The following is a 6,416-nucleotide window of genomic DNA, read 5'->3' on the forward strand; positions in this document are numbered from 1 at the left end:
TTCCCTCTTATGCTATCCTTGAGGTCAGAGACCCCGTACAGGCACGGACGACCCATTTTGTCACACAGGCGTCGTGGCCAGAGAGGACAGCGAGGCGGGTGTGGCAGAGGTTATTCTTTGAAAAGCATCATCATGCCTGCAGAGGTGGAGGAGGGTCAGGGGAGAAAACAACCAGCACCTACAGTGTATAGCAGCAACAACTACTACAAGCTTTTCGGCCAGGAGGGGGAAGACACAATAAAAAGATGAAAACGTTTAATTCTTTAAAAAGCATTAAAAGTTGAAGCAAAACACACACCAAGCACTATGAAGTCTACCTTTAAAACAACAAAGCCAGGGGATAGCTTTGTCTCCATATAGAGGCAATTTAAGCATACAAGACAATGGGTGCTATTCTTTCTAAGAGAACAGTTACTTCTTGTTGTTGATGATTGTCTTCAAGTCGCACAACTCATAGCGACCCTATGAACAAAAGGCCTGAAGCCCTTCCACAACCATTGACATTTATCAAAGTTCAGTTTCCAGAGGAATGTTGTTTAGGAAGCAGATGCTACTTACTCCTGCTTCCAAACCTGTCATAGTATATTATTGTTCTTATATGTCCTTGAGTCGCCTGCGATGCATAGGAGCTCTGAACCCAACCCTGTCCTGAGCCAGTCTCAGTAATTCTAACACATCAACCACCATTGCCCCAGTCACTGTATCAATCCATCTAATCTGAGGTCTTCCTTTCCTGTGATGTCTGTCCAACCTTTCGAGCACAATGTCCATCTCCAAGGACCAATCTCTCCTGGCCATGTGCCTAAAGTAAGTGAAGTGGAGATTCAAAATCATAGCCTCCAAGGAGAGACTTGGTTTCACCCTCTCCAAGACAGACATATTTGTTTGTTTGGCAGTCCATGGTATGTTCAAGACTCTTCTCCAGCACCACAACTCGAAGGCATTATTCTTCTGCCATCAAGTCATTGTCCAACTCTCTGAAGCATAACAAGTAATTGAGAAGACCATGGCCTGGATTAGGTGCACCTTTGTATTTAGACTGACAGACATCTTTGCTCTTCAGCACTCTGGAGAGGTCCATGACAGCAGATTTCCCCAATGCAATTCATCTTTTGATTTTCTAACTGCTTGTGTTGATTGTGGATCTGAGCAAGTTGTAATTGCTAACAATCTCAATCTCTTCTCCATCTAATATGGTGCTGCAAATTGGCTCTGTGATGAGAATCTTTGTCTTCTTGATGTTGAACTTCAATCCATATTGAAGACTACAGTCCTTGACCTTCTGTAGCAAGTGTTTCAAGTCTTCTTTAGCTTCAACAAGCAATGCTGTGTCATCTGCATATTGTAGCCTGTTAATGAGTCTTCCTCCAATTTTGATGCCACACTCATAAAGCCCTGCCTACCGAATGATCTGTTCTGCATACAGATTGAAAAGTAATGGGGACAGGATGCATCCCTGACGCACTCTTTTCACGATTTTGAACCATGGACAAAAGTAATAAATGTAGCCAGAATGATCAAATTAGAAAAACCACAATTTTGCAGTCACCAAGGCAGGAATCCCCACTGAACCCATACCATCGTGGTAGATTGAGAAGAGAATGAAATTGACAAGGATTTCATCTATCTTGAATCCAAAATAAACATTCTTGGAACAGCAGTCAAAGCTGCCTTTGAGTGTGGTGATGGAGAAGAAAAAAAAAACAACAAAGAAATACCAAAAGAAAAAACAGATCAGTCTTGGAGAAGTTCTTCTTTGAGAGAAGACGCCCAGCACCGTGCAAGATTACTACAAACTGTTCAGCTAAGAAAAGAAAAACAAGCTTACTGGATCTTAAAAAAAATACGCGCATGCATTCCCCCCTCTAGTTTGTGTCTCACCCCTGGAGGACCCTCTCCATCCCTGCCCTCCTCCTCTCTCCTTCATCGCCCTTTCCCCCATTTCTCCGCTCCCGCCCCACAGACCTCCGTCCAGGTGGGGGCGCTGCAGCGCGGGCAGCGAGCGTGTTTGGACCCCACTCGGCCCAGGGTGGGGTCCCAGACTCTGAACTCTCCAGAGTCACAGGCTTTGGAGTGAGGCGAGGGTCAAGGAGGAGCAAAGGCTATTTTGGATCCACCCGAAACCGAACTTTCTAAGATGAGCAATGACAGGGTTCATTGCCCAAGTCTCCTGCTCTTGTCGGAGCCTGTGGAACCTGTGCAATTGTAGGGTGAAGTGCGGTGGTTCGTTCTTGCGTAAAAAGTGTTGAATATTTTTAGCTTTGCTGTTGTTCTGGTCTCTGTGGCTCAATTGGTTAGCGCGTTCGGCTGTTAACCGAAAGATTGGTGGTTCGAGCCCACCCAGGGAGGTGGGGGCTGGCCGTAATTTTAAACGGTAAAACATTTCGGGTTTGGTTTGTATTTGCACTGCGGTAAAGGCTGTGCTTGGACTTGACTTCACTTGCCTTCAGTCTCTTGTTCGCAATCAAAATCTGCACCGAAAACCTAAAGGCGGCCAGAAAATCGAGTCCAGCAGCTCCAAGGGAGAAAGAAGGGCAGCTTTCTCAGGTAAGATTGACAATCTCAGAGACCCTAGGACGGTCTTTATGCGTGGGGATTGTCTCAACCACTGTGAGTTCCGGGTTTTTCAGTTAACAGCAATGCACTGCGCCACCACAGCTCCTATCATGCACAACTGGGGGACCTACACCGAGATGCTCCCACATGGAGCTACTGGGAACAGAATGGGTGTATACCAGAACAGAAAACTGAAGTGTGTGCCACTTCATATCCACCTCGGCGGAGGAAAGAAGGGCTGCCTCCTCCCGTGAGTTTCACAGCGTCTGGAAACCTCGGGAGGTTGAGCTGTGTGTCGATTCCTATGCCCCGGCGAGAACTGGGAACTTAAGGCTGCTTGGAAAGAAAATCACCGTCACCCTTCAACTGTTGATACTACTGTTGGCAACAGAAGAAGAGAATGCTCATCTTCGTGCTGCAGTGCAATTGCTGGATGCAAATCACATACATTACTTTTGGCAGCATAATTCCTTACCACTAAGGCTCAAGCCTTTGTTATTGTTAGATGCCATAGAGTTCACGATGGCTCATTATTCTACTTAGGCCACCAGAACACCCCCGTTGGAACATATTTGAAAGAACTAAATAGAGAAAACCACAGTCGGTCATAAAGCTGCATTGGCCAGGAATTGAACCCCAGTCTTTCGCGTGGGAGAGAATTCTACCACTGAACCACCAATGCTTAGCTACAACTCCCCGTTCCCTGAGGCAAATCACAAGAACCCACTGAGGGAGATTGAGAAGGCAAAAGGAAGAGCGAGGGCAATGGGTTTCAAGGAGGTTTTGATTTTTTTTTAATTTATTCATTATTGCCCATTTCCTCCCTCTTGCTCTGGATGGTTGTTACACATAAAATGCCCAATCATAAAGTTCTTTTAAATAGTTCTTCTCTTCAACTGCTCAATGCTGTGTTCTATATCTAAAAATACGGAACGTTTAATGAATTTGCATGACAGGAGTCATGCAAATCTCCGTATCGTTCCAATTTTAGTATATATGCTGTCTAAGCGAGCACCAAAGGTTGTTTTTAGGAAATAAGTATCCAAAGAAGGAGGGTTAGATTAGGCAAATGTATAAAGCCAACAGATACCACTAGAGTAAAGCATTAAAATTCTAAAGTGAAATGATTTGTTAGCTTAAACTGTGAAAGAAGTTCTTTTCAATTGCATAACAAACATTCACCACCAACCCAAGGCCACCCCTCAGTTGTTGTTGTTGTTATATGCTGTCGCATCACTTGCGACTCATAGCGACCCTATGTACAACAGCCCTAAACTCTGCTCTGTCCTGTGCCAGTGGCACTGCCTCTGACACACACATCCCGATTACCCCAGTCACTGAATCAATCCACCTCATAGAGGGCCTTCCCCTCCTGCGCCGTCCTTCCACCCTCCCAAGCATGATGTCCCTCTCCAAGGACCTGTCTCTCCTTACAACATGTCCAAAGTATGTCCGACGAAGCCCCAGAATCCTTGCCTCCAAGGAGCAGCCTGGTTTAACCCTCTCCGGGATGAATCTATTTGTTTTCTTGGCAGTTCATGGTATATTCAGTACTCTTCTCCAGCACCACGGCTCAAAGGCATCAATTCTCCTTCTATCCTCCCTAGTCATTGTCCAACTCTCTGATGCATAACAAGTGATTGCAAAGACCATAGCCTGTATCAGACGCACATTAGTATCCAGAGTGACACCATTGCTCTTCAGTGCCCTTGAGAGGTCCCTAACAGCCGACTTTTCCATCACATTACATTTTTTATTTCCTGGCTGCTGGTGCCAAGAGTGTTGCCTGTGGAGCCAAGCAGACTGAAGTTGTTAACAATCTCAATCTCTTCACCATCCATCCTGATGCTGTCAATTAATTGGTCCAGTGGTAACAATACTTGTCTTCTTGACATTGAGCCTCAATCCATACTGAAGCCTGCAGTTCTTGACCCTCTGAAGCAAGTGCATGAGGTCCTCCTCAGTTTCAGCAAGCAGGGTTGTGCATCTGCATAACGCAGATTGTTGATAGATCTTCCAGCAATACTGACGCTACTCTTCTCATAGAGCCCAGCCTCTCGGATAATCTGTTCTGCATACATGTTGAAAAGGTCTGGATATAGGACACATATCTGGTGTATGCCTTTCCCAATTTTGAACCATGCAGTGTTTCCTTGCTCTTTTCTGAGGACTACCTCTTGGTCCAAGTATAGGTTTCGCATTAGAACGATCAAGTGTCACTGGTCACAGCATAAGAAATTGTCAGCAGTTGACGTGTTTGGAATCACAGAAGCCAAGAAAGCTTCAGATACAAGCTGTCAGATCAAGGGTTGGACAATGGAAGATAAATGCAGAAGGGATTCAGTAGAAGTGAAGGGGTATCCTGGTGGAGGGTGGAGCTGGGAAGTAACTGGGCCAAGGGCAGGGACAACACTGTAACTAATAGTTAACTCCACAATGAGGGATTTATCTTTCACTGCTCTATAAATTGCTTGTCTGTCAGATAATCCTCTAAATCTGAACATTCAGATTAAGACAGACTAGGAAGAAGGATTGGCCATCCACTTCTGAAATAGCAGGCCTCTGAAAACCCTATGGACAACAGAACACATGTAGACTTACAGAGAGGGCAACTGAGGTAGAACTTTCAAGTATGGAAATACAAACGAAGAGGAACAGTTTCAAGCAGACACTAGTGATTGGAACATGGAATGTGAGAACCATGAATGTAGGAAAATTAGATATTATTAAGAAAGAAATGGAATGCATAAATATTGACATACTAGGCATTGGAGAGATGAGATGGACCGGCATGGAGCATTTTGAGTCAGATGATCATATGCTATATTGCTCCGGAGATGAAAAGGTGAGGAAAAAATGGGATTGCTTGCATAGTTAAAAAAGTGATTTCTAGATCCGTCTTGAAGTACAACACTCCTCAGTAGAAAACATTAAAAATTTGTTCACTACAAGGTGAGCTCTGGTGGCCTGGTGGCAGGAAGCTTCACTCCAATCTCAGAGGTGCACAGTTTGAATCCACCAGAGGCTCTGCTGGAGGAGGGACACATCTCCTCCTGTACCAGTCAGGTTTCATTTTATGGTACACGCACAATAAAATAATAAAATGTTTAAAAATAAAATAAATTTGTCCAATCGTTTGCTTATGTCCCTAAATCGTCCAACTGTTAATCTAATACTGTTACTTTAGTATATCTTTGAGAACAACCTAACATGTCAGGTTAGGATAATCCAATCCCAGACTCAGAGGGAAGGGGAAGGATCAGAAACAGAATTATAATAATAGCACCAAAGATCAAAATGAGGATAATGAAACAAATTTTGGTTCAATGATTTAATCCGTGGTAATGGTTTTTGTGCAAAAATAATGATCAATACTGCAACCCTTAGAATAATAGCACATGTGTGCTTTTTAAGTCGTCAAAAGGGAAAAAGGAAACACTGTATGGTTCAAAATTAGGAAGAAAGTATGCCAGAGAGGTGTCCTATCACTACACCTTTTCAATTTACATGCAAAACAGAAATATAAACCTATAGATTCTTCAGTGAAATAGAAATACAGATCCTAGGATTTCACTCTAGAGCATACGAGTCTTTGGGTCTTCTACTAAAGATTTCCAGGGTTGGAGCCATTATAAGTTAAATGACAAAACAGAAATATAGAGATGTTTCTTCTGCCATCACCACAGAGAAATTAAACAGAAGAAAGGAGACAGAAAGCACTCTCACCTGTTGGGACCAGGAGTCATTACAACCATATTGATTCATAAAAATGATATGTTGATATGTTGCCTGTCAAAAAAAAGGATTATAAACAAAAGCAGAACGAGGTAAATACAAAAATATATTTAAAATAATAATAA

General features: G+C 43.4%; 1 non-coding gene across 1 annotated transcript; it reads left to right on the forward strand.

Moving 5' to 3' along the window:
- The first annotated feature begins 2,275 nt into the window (after nucleotides 1–2,275).
- On the forward strand, nucleotides 2,276–2,349 carry TRNAN-GUU. Its single transcript has one exon. It is a non-coding gene; the product is annotated as a tRNA-Asn (tRNA).
- Nucleotides 2,350–6,416: the final 4,067 nt, after the last annotated feature.

This window comes from Elephantulus edwardii, unplaced genomic scaffold (genome assembly GCF_000299155.1).
Source record: "Elephantulus edwardii isolate Elephantulus edwardi_28Jun2011 unplaced genomic scaffold, EleEdw1.0 scaffold00384, whole genome shotgun sequence".
Lineage (NCBI taxonomy): Eukaryota > Metazoa > Chordata > Mammalia > Macroscelidea > Macroscelididae > Elephantulus > Elephantulus edwardii.